Source organism: Arachis ipaensis, chromosome B03 (genome assembly GCF_000816755.2).
Source record: "Arachis ipaensis cultivar K30076 chromosome B03, Araip1.1, whole genome shotgun sequence".
In the NCBI taxonomy this organism is placed as follows: Eukaryota; Viridiplantae; Streptophyta; class Magnoliopsida; order Fabales; family Fabaceae; genus Arachis; species Arachis ipaensis.
The window spans coordinates 114,815,327-114,823,771 of NC_029787.2; positions in this window are offsets into that span (position 1 = coordinate 114,815,327).

The following is an 8,445-nucleotide window of genomic DNA, read 5'->3' on the forward strand; positions in this document are numbered from 1 at the left end:
TTTGTTTAAGTTAATAAGCCAAATTAATTTTAAATAAAAAATTAATTTTAAAAAAAATCCATTTTTACATGAAAAAATAATTAGTTTATGCATATAAAAATTTATTTTTATTTAAAAAAAACTAATTTTTTTAATCTAAAAACTGATTTTTCTTTATAAAAAATTGATTTTTTTTTAAATTATATAAAATCAATTACAATTTATAAATTTTTTTTAGCATTTTAAAAGATCAATTTTACTTTTGCTAATATTTATCTTTTAAAAGTTTTAAGATTAATTATTTTTGTTATTATTTTTATTACAAATCAAATAATATAATATAAGGTTAAAATGGTATTGAAGTAAAACGATAAAAAAAAAGAATTATCTACCCCTAATAAAAAATTCTACAGAAAGGAGAGAGTACCTGGGAAAGAAAGAGATAGAGGAAGAACAGGAAGAAAAAAGTATCTCTGAACAACGCAATAGGAAAAATAAGAAGGGGTAATAGTGGAAAAAAAAGAAAACAAAATTTATAAAATTGTCCGTGTCCACTCTTCCAAATTTCGTGTCCATCATTGTCCTTCGTGAAAGAGTGGACACAAAAGTATAAAAAACTGTCTCAGAGACAATATGTCCACTGTCCATGTCTCTACTTCCAAACACTTTTTAAACAAGTGTTGTCCATGTCTTCGTGTCCTGCCCCCGAAAATAAACGCTACCTAATATATTGTTAGTTTGCTACTATGACATGAATAGCTTTTTTGAAGTTTTGAATGCTATTTTTTAAAATATATACTCTACAGTGATTTACTTAGTATTGGAAGTAATGGTCTATTATGTTATTCCATTTATTAGTAACTATCTTTATAATTTGTGTCAACTTCACAGATAAATAACGTTGAGAAGTCATTAGGTGCTTACGCTTTGCTTAATAATGTAATGAAGAATTTCTTAACAAACATATATATTGAAAAAACTTGCTTTAACTTACTACCATTCAATCCAAAAAATCATTACAAATGTTCTTGCAACTTCACCAAAATAGCATTTAAATATTGAACTAAAAGCAAACTTACATATAATATATCTCCAATCTAAATCTCTTACAAAGCAACAATAACCATTGCCATGGCCAGAGCTAACAATGCTACAACCATGAAAACAAACACTACATTGAAACCTCTACTCTTCGAGTCAATCTTTGATATTACATTTTGATAAACCTCTAACATATCAATTCTACTTTGTAACTCTATTAGTTTCTGTCTCAAATCAGCATCTTCAATCTCACAAATGGGTGGTACATTAGACAGTGGAGGTGGAAGCTAGAGGTGGAAGCTCGAAACACCAGCAGAGCAATCACAATATACATGACAGTGCCTATAATGCTGAAGTATGACTTCTTTTTCATATGAGATGAATATATATTCATCATTTTATAGCCAGCACTTTCTATTCAACAAAGTTGAAAGTTTTCTAAACAAAAACTATTTAGGAAGATTAGTTAAAAATTTAAATAATGCATATGTTTAAAATAATAAAAGTATTATTAGCATTTTGCATTATGGGAAACTCATCAAAATGTCACCTTTGAATAATCTAACGGCATCATTCTTGTGCTAACTTCATGGCAGGATTCTTCTAGGCTATTACTATTACCAACGCTCATCAGAATGACCTCAATGCCATTAAATCGAAGAGTTGAAGTCCCTGCTTCAGAAACCCATATGCATAGGAGGTCAAACACAGAGGTGTCAACTGGTTCAGTGTCAGAGGAGAATTTGGGTGACTGGAGAAACTGTGTACGAGACTACTACCACTAGAGAAACCGTGTCTCCCTCCATGGCAATTCGAAAAAGACGAACTTCCTCTACTTGGCATCATCGAAACTGAACCTAGATATGTCGATTCCTGCAGATGAAGAACTAGGGTTTCATGAGACCTTCAAAGATGAAGAACGAGGAAGGAGGAGTATTTTTGATACGACTGCGTTTTTAATTAACAAGCCCAGGGACTGTTTTGTCCTCTTTGCACACGTGGACACTTAACGGCCACGTGTGCGAGTTAACGTGCCAAGTCAGCAATTTCCGTTGATGAGTCACGCCGGAAAATAGACTAGGGACTGATATGTCTAATAGAAGAAAACGATGGGGATTAATCTGTGTATTAATTTTTCTTGGGGACTAAAATGTCCGCTTTTAAAATCCTTGGGGACTGAATTGGGTAATTACTCTTATTTTTATGTTGAGACGTTATTTTCGGTTAAAGAATTTAAATATGGAGTAAAGATGTGTATTTTTTTTAGAAATTGAAGTTTTTGGTGTATATATAGGTAGGTGGACGTTGCAGACGTGCAGGCACAACACGCAGATAACGTGTTGACTCAGCACGCAGCCCACGTGTGAAAATTGAAGTTTTTGGTGTATATACAGGTAGGTGGACGTTGCAGACGTGTAGGCATAACACGCAGCCCACGTGTTGGACACGTGTCCAAATCTGAAGCAACATACAAGCTCTATGTTGACACGTGGCACTCATCCGTCAGCACGCATGATGCGTGATTCCTATGTGGCAGGCAATAAGCAGGTTGCGTGTTGCACATGTGGCAGACGTTGGTGGGATGGTTTAGCAACACGTAGCCTGCGAGGTGAGTATTCTGCCTATAAAAAGCAAAGTTTGTAACCATTTTGCTTCATTTTGAGAGAAGTGTTTTCCTCCAGGGTCGGTACGATGGAGGGCACTGCAAATATAGTGGTTTACCACAACGGTGAGGTCGTACGAAATATGTATGAGGGTGTGAGCTTTGCGTGTGAGAATATGTTTCCGTTTGTCATTCCGTACACTATAACGTTTGTAGAATTAAAGTACGGGCTCTGTCAAAGCATAGAGGCTGATATTGTAAAGAGGGTGACCAACATTCTATACAGGAGTCCAGTTGTCGTATTTAGCCGCCTGATACAGTTTGAGATTATGCCAATAGTCGAAAAAACAAGTATTCAGTAGATGTTTCATATTCACCAGCAAACTCAGGTGCAACACCCGAGGATTGAGTTGTACGTTGAGTTTGAGCGTATTGTTGCAGATGAGGTTCAACATGACCCAGATGTGCAAGATGACAGAGTTGAGGCGTACTTGGGAATGAATGATGATACCGATGAGGAGTTCGAAGCTGCGTACGAAGCCGGTGATGAGGACGATGATAGCGATGGAGGAGGTGAGGTAGTGGCGGAAACTTTATTGGTTCCAGCCGCAGTTAGTCAATCGATGGACGTTCCACCCTTTATGCGTAGCTTGGATTTTGACTCCATGCATGCACCGGAGTTTTCCGAATATGCAAACATAGGTACGTGAGCAGTGGGTAGTATGTTTACTTAATTTTGTTTTAGCGGATCAATGAATGACAAATTTGTTTTCTTTTAGGTGTTGCTAATCCTGAGGATGGGGAGTTTAGGATCGGAATGGAATACGGTTCAAGAAAATCAGTCATTGCGGTAATTCAGAGTTACACTATCTCCAGAGGCGTCGATTAAATTGTTTATGAATCCGAGCCACAGACATTCTATGCAAAGTATAAGACTTACGGACGTGGGTGCGATTGGCTTATCTGAGCCAACTTGCTACAGAAGAAATCCTGTTGAGAGATTCGGAGATACAACGGGAGGCACACGTGTTCCATGGGAACGATCTCACAGGATCACTTCAAGTTAGACTCGGACACAATTGCTGAAGCTATGAAGCCATTGGTTGAATTCGACCCATCCATAAAGATCAAATCTATAATTGCGGAGGTCCAAGCAAGATTTAACTACACTATTAGTTACCGGAAAGCTTGGCTGGCAAAGCAGAAGTCGATAGCCAAGGTTTTCGGTGGATGGGAAGAATCTTACCAAGCTTTGCCATTGTGGTTCTTGGCGATGGTTCAAAAGATGCCTGATTCAAAAGTCCAAAGAAACACGACCCCTGTATAACATGAGTCAAGAGGGGGACGGTGTTAGGATACTTCATTGGGTATTTTGGAGCTTCAATCCATGCATAAGAGCTTTCAAATATTGCAAGCGCTGGTTCAGGTTGACGGGACCCACCTATACAGAAAATATAAAGGTTGCCTTTTGGTTGCAGTTGCGCAAGATGGGAATCAAAACATTATATATATCGATTGCTTTTGTCATTGTAGAGGGTGAGACTACTAATACGTGGCACTTTTTTCTCAATAATTTACGAACACATGTTGTAAGAAAAGATGGAATGAGATAATCTCCGATCGTTGTGAGTCAATTCGAGCCATAGTAAATCGTAGCAGAGGTGATTGGAAACCTCCGAGAGCATGGTAGATATTTTGTATTCGGCACATTGGCAGCAACTTCTTGAGGGAACTCAAGGTTCCGTACTTGCAAAAGCTTGTGGTCAACATTGGGTATTCAAGGACAGCGGATGCTGCAGTGGCTACTGAAGTGGATGTTGCGGTGGATACTGTGGTGGGTGCTGATGAATGAATTCCGACAGCTTCAGGTACATCCCGTATGATCCAACGTACTAACTCCGGGAATCGGCAGACAAGGTGAAGTTGATAATTGGTTGTAGACCTCGATCTCGTAAACGACTGTTGTGGCGGTTATCCCATTGTTGTATCCATTCGTCTTGAATCCTGCGCCAGTCATGGTGCTGTATTCCACGAAGAGTATAGCAATGCGTGTCAACCGGTATGGCTTGTATTGCTAGAGGGGGGGACTATGCATATCCGTATTGGCAAACCATTCAGTCCGCAGGAAGCCATTTGACACACTCAAATGACACTAATGGCCCTACCGTGTCACAGACATCAATGTGTGCGTGTAGGTCCGCAGGAATGATGATGCCGACATACGACCTCTAGACAAACTGCAAAATAATTCGAGGGACATTAGATTATTAATAATACTATAAATTATAACAGAAAATCTCAAAACCCATACTCACCTCTTCCATAAAGTCGATTGCGTGCCTAATAGACGCTGAGTCATATCTCACCATTTTCGGCGCTGTGGATGATGACTCCATCTGCAACACAGAACATTATCCACATAGTTTGAATTACATCTTGCCAGTAAACCATAAATAACATACATGTTAAATTTCAATAAAATAATGACTGTTACCTGCATGCCACCGGTATCTCAGCCGGCGCAAGCTGGTGTCGGAGAATCGGTGCCAGCCACCGCATACGCTCCCACGCCCAAGCAAACAACAAATCAAGTGGGTCATCCATCTCCTTACAATTGTACCGTGATGCACGACACAATGACCTATAAAGGTGCGCGAGACAAGCTGACCCCAACTGTAATTGCAATCTGATCAAAGTTCTGGTAGATACTTTGCATGGGCATATACCGTCGACTTATCCACGAAGAGCGTGGTACCCAGCAGACAGAAGATGTGACACCTAACATAGCGCATAATAGACTCCGTCCAAAGGTTGTGTGTCTTTAATATGGCGAACCCATGAAAGATTTATGTAGCTCTTGGAGGAACTGCTCACTTCGTTGCCAAATATCGCGAGGCTCTGTGTGACCAAGAAGTCGTGACTGCTAGGTCCAACCAGTCACAACCTCTCCATCGATCGGTAGGCCGAATATGTGTAACACATCCACTACTATAACCTCACCCACTAGCATTACAAACGTATGTGTCTCTGGGCGCCACCTTTCCACAAGAACAACTAACATTGCGGAATGTCTTCTGATCATTCTAACTCTCGAGAGCTGGTAGAATCCTGTGGTCCGTAAGGCTTGCTCAATCTCGGAATGCCACGTCTCTGGTTGGTCAAGCTTACGGGGCAAAAAATTCCTATTAGCCTGGTAAAGTTCAACCACAAAAGGAATTAATTTAATAAATAGCAAAACGAATAAATTGATAACTTCTTTTAACAGAAAATAAAATAAATAACAATTACACAAATTCGAATTTCTTATTATTCACATCTATATTCTTTGTTAGTTTCACTATAACATATAATTATATATTATTGGCTAGCAAAATATATGTTTATAATTCTAATACTGATTTTGAAACCAAAAAAATCACAAAAAATTCAAATTTTTATGTATAAATATTTTTATTAAATTTTAATAATTATTAAAAATATAAAATACCATATTCTAATAAATAATAAAAATATATATTAATTTAAAAAAATTAACATTAGTTACAATTTATATTAATATTTAACATTACATTTAGAATAATAATATCCAAATAAATAATAACAAACTACTAAATTAATGTTAACTAAGTAAATACTAATAAATTAAACAAAAATAACAAACTTACATAATTAAGATGTTCCAAATAATTGACTACATGATTTTTAAGAGACGTATAATTACGTACCATTTTAATTATTTTAATCTCACTCTCAACCTTAAAACTAATTCAAAACCCTAAAAAAATCCCAGCCTCAACAATAAAAGGCAACGAACCTCCAACCTCACCACCTCTCAACAATATAATGAGCAATCAACCCCAACCCCATCACTCTTATACACGGGCGCTACCAACCCCCAACCTCCCACTATAAATGACGCTTGTTTCCGAAGGGGCCTGTCTCTTGCATGCAGACACGGGGCAACACGCAGCCTGCGTGTTACTGCATGCTTGACAAATGGCGAAGCAACACTAACACGCAACTTGTGTGCTGCCTGGATGGCCGACACGTGGTGTAGCGTGGTTAACTCGCAGCCTGCGTGCTGCTTGGATGGAGACACGTGGCCTGCATGCTGCTTGAATGAAGACACCTTCACTTGCTGAGCTAAGTATGTATGGTTGCCTCTTGCATGGAGCAAGGTTGAGATGAGTATATATGGTTGCCTCTTGTATGTATGATTGCCTCTTACCTCTTGTCTCTTGCATGGTCGACACGTCAGCACGGAAGCTGCGTGTTGAGCAACACGGAACCTACGTATTGGCCAACGTTTCTGACGGTTCCATAATTCTATAAAACACTCCAAACACCAATATTTAAAAAAGAATATCATTTTTTTATATATAAAATAATTTCCGATTATTTTCACCTTTTTATTTTGTTTTTGTTTGTTGCGAGTGCCTCCTTTTTTGCTTTTCCGTATAAAAAAGAAAAATTTTGCACTAGTGGATGTCCGGAGACTGGATAAGGGCGATTGGGCTAATGATTTACTTCAAGTTAGGATCTTTGATATTTATGACCAAAAAATAAAATAGGCATTTTTTTAATCCTTTATTAGACATGTTTATCTATAATATTCTATAAGTAAATGAGCTTGTTTCAAATAAAACTGAAGAACTTTATTTATTTTTAATTTAAGCTTAAATATGTTTTGAATTTTTATAAAATATTCAATTTTTTTTTATTTTTGGTTTTTATGATTTTTTATTTTTAATTCATTGAAATTTAAAAAAAAATTCTATTTTGAGTTTCAATATTAGTTTGTTGCATTAAGTATTAATATAACAAGACATTCAACCAATCATATTTTTACTTAATAGAACAAACTAAATGCAAAACCTAAATGGAAACAATTCTTGAATTTTCTTAAACTAAAAAAAAATAGTTTATAGAGACTAAATCTTTTTGAACCTAAATTAAATTTATGAATATGTAAATTTTTTTTGTTTGTCTTTTTTTTAGAGTGGTTTTTTTTTGTCCTATAAATTTGACAATTCTTAATTTTAGTTATCATACAATACATCCACACACTCCTTATACATTTATTACACATTATAGCAACGGCTAAAATATTTTTTTCATCGATTATAATAAGAGGAATTCAAACCGAAAACTTTTTAAGTAGAAAAAGAGAAACCTCTATATTTTTTATGATAATAACAAGGATAAATAATGGTCCAGTCCCAAAAAAATAAAGTAGGGACGCAGTCAATAGTTGCGGGATCTTACTCATAAAAATGCCCAAACAAGTGGCATTGTGGACTGTAGTAGGAGTACGAGTTAGTTATAACGTTATTATGCTATTATGGGTTGGGTTTCACTATGCTTTCATGTGGTTATGGCCTATCTAACTGGGCTCCAACTAAATTGGCCCAATTATCTATAGTTAATTGACTTTAGCATTGAGTGAACTACATGACAAAAAAAATTGAGCAAATTTTCAATTTGGTCCTTTTTATTTTTTACGTAAGACAATGCAATCTTTGACAAAAAAAAAAAAGAGTCACTTCGACCCTTATCTCTCATTTCCGTGAAACAACACAACCCTTCTGTGAGTTTTGCCGTTAAATCCTAACGGAAATTGCTGATTTGACACGTTAAGCTGGTGAGATGGGCATTAAGTGCCAACGTGGATGGCTAAAAAATAACAGAGACCAGTTTATCCTAAAATCCAAATCAGCTAAGAATTTATTTATTCCTATTCATTCAGACAAAACGAAGTCGTTTTATCGCCAAATTGGTCAGAAGCCTCTTTGTCAGAGACCTATTTGTCTTACAAATTTTGA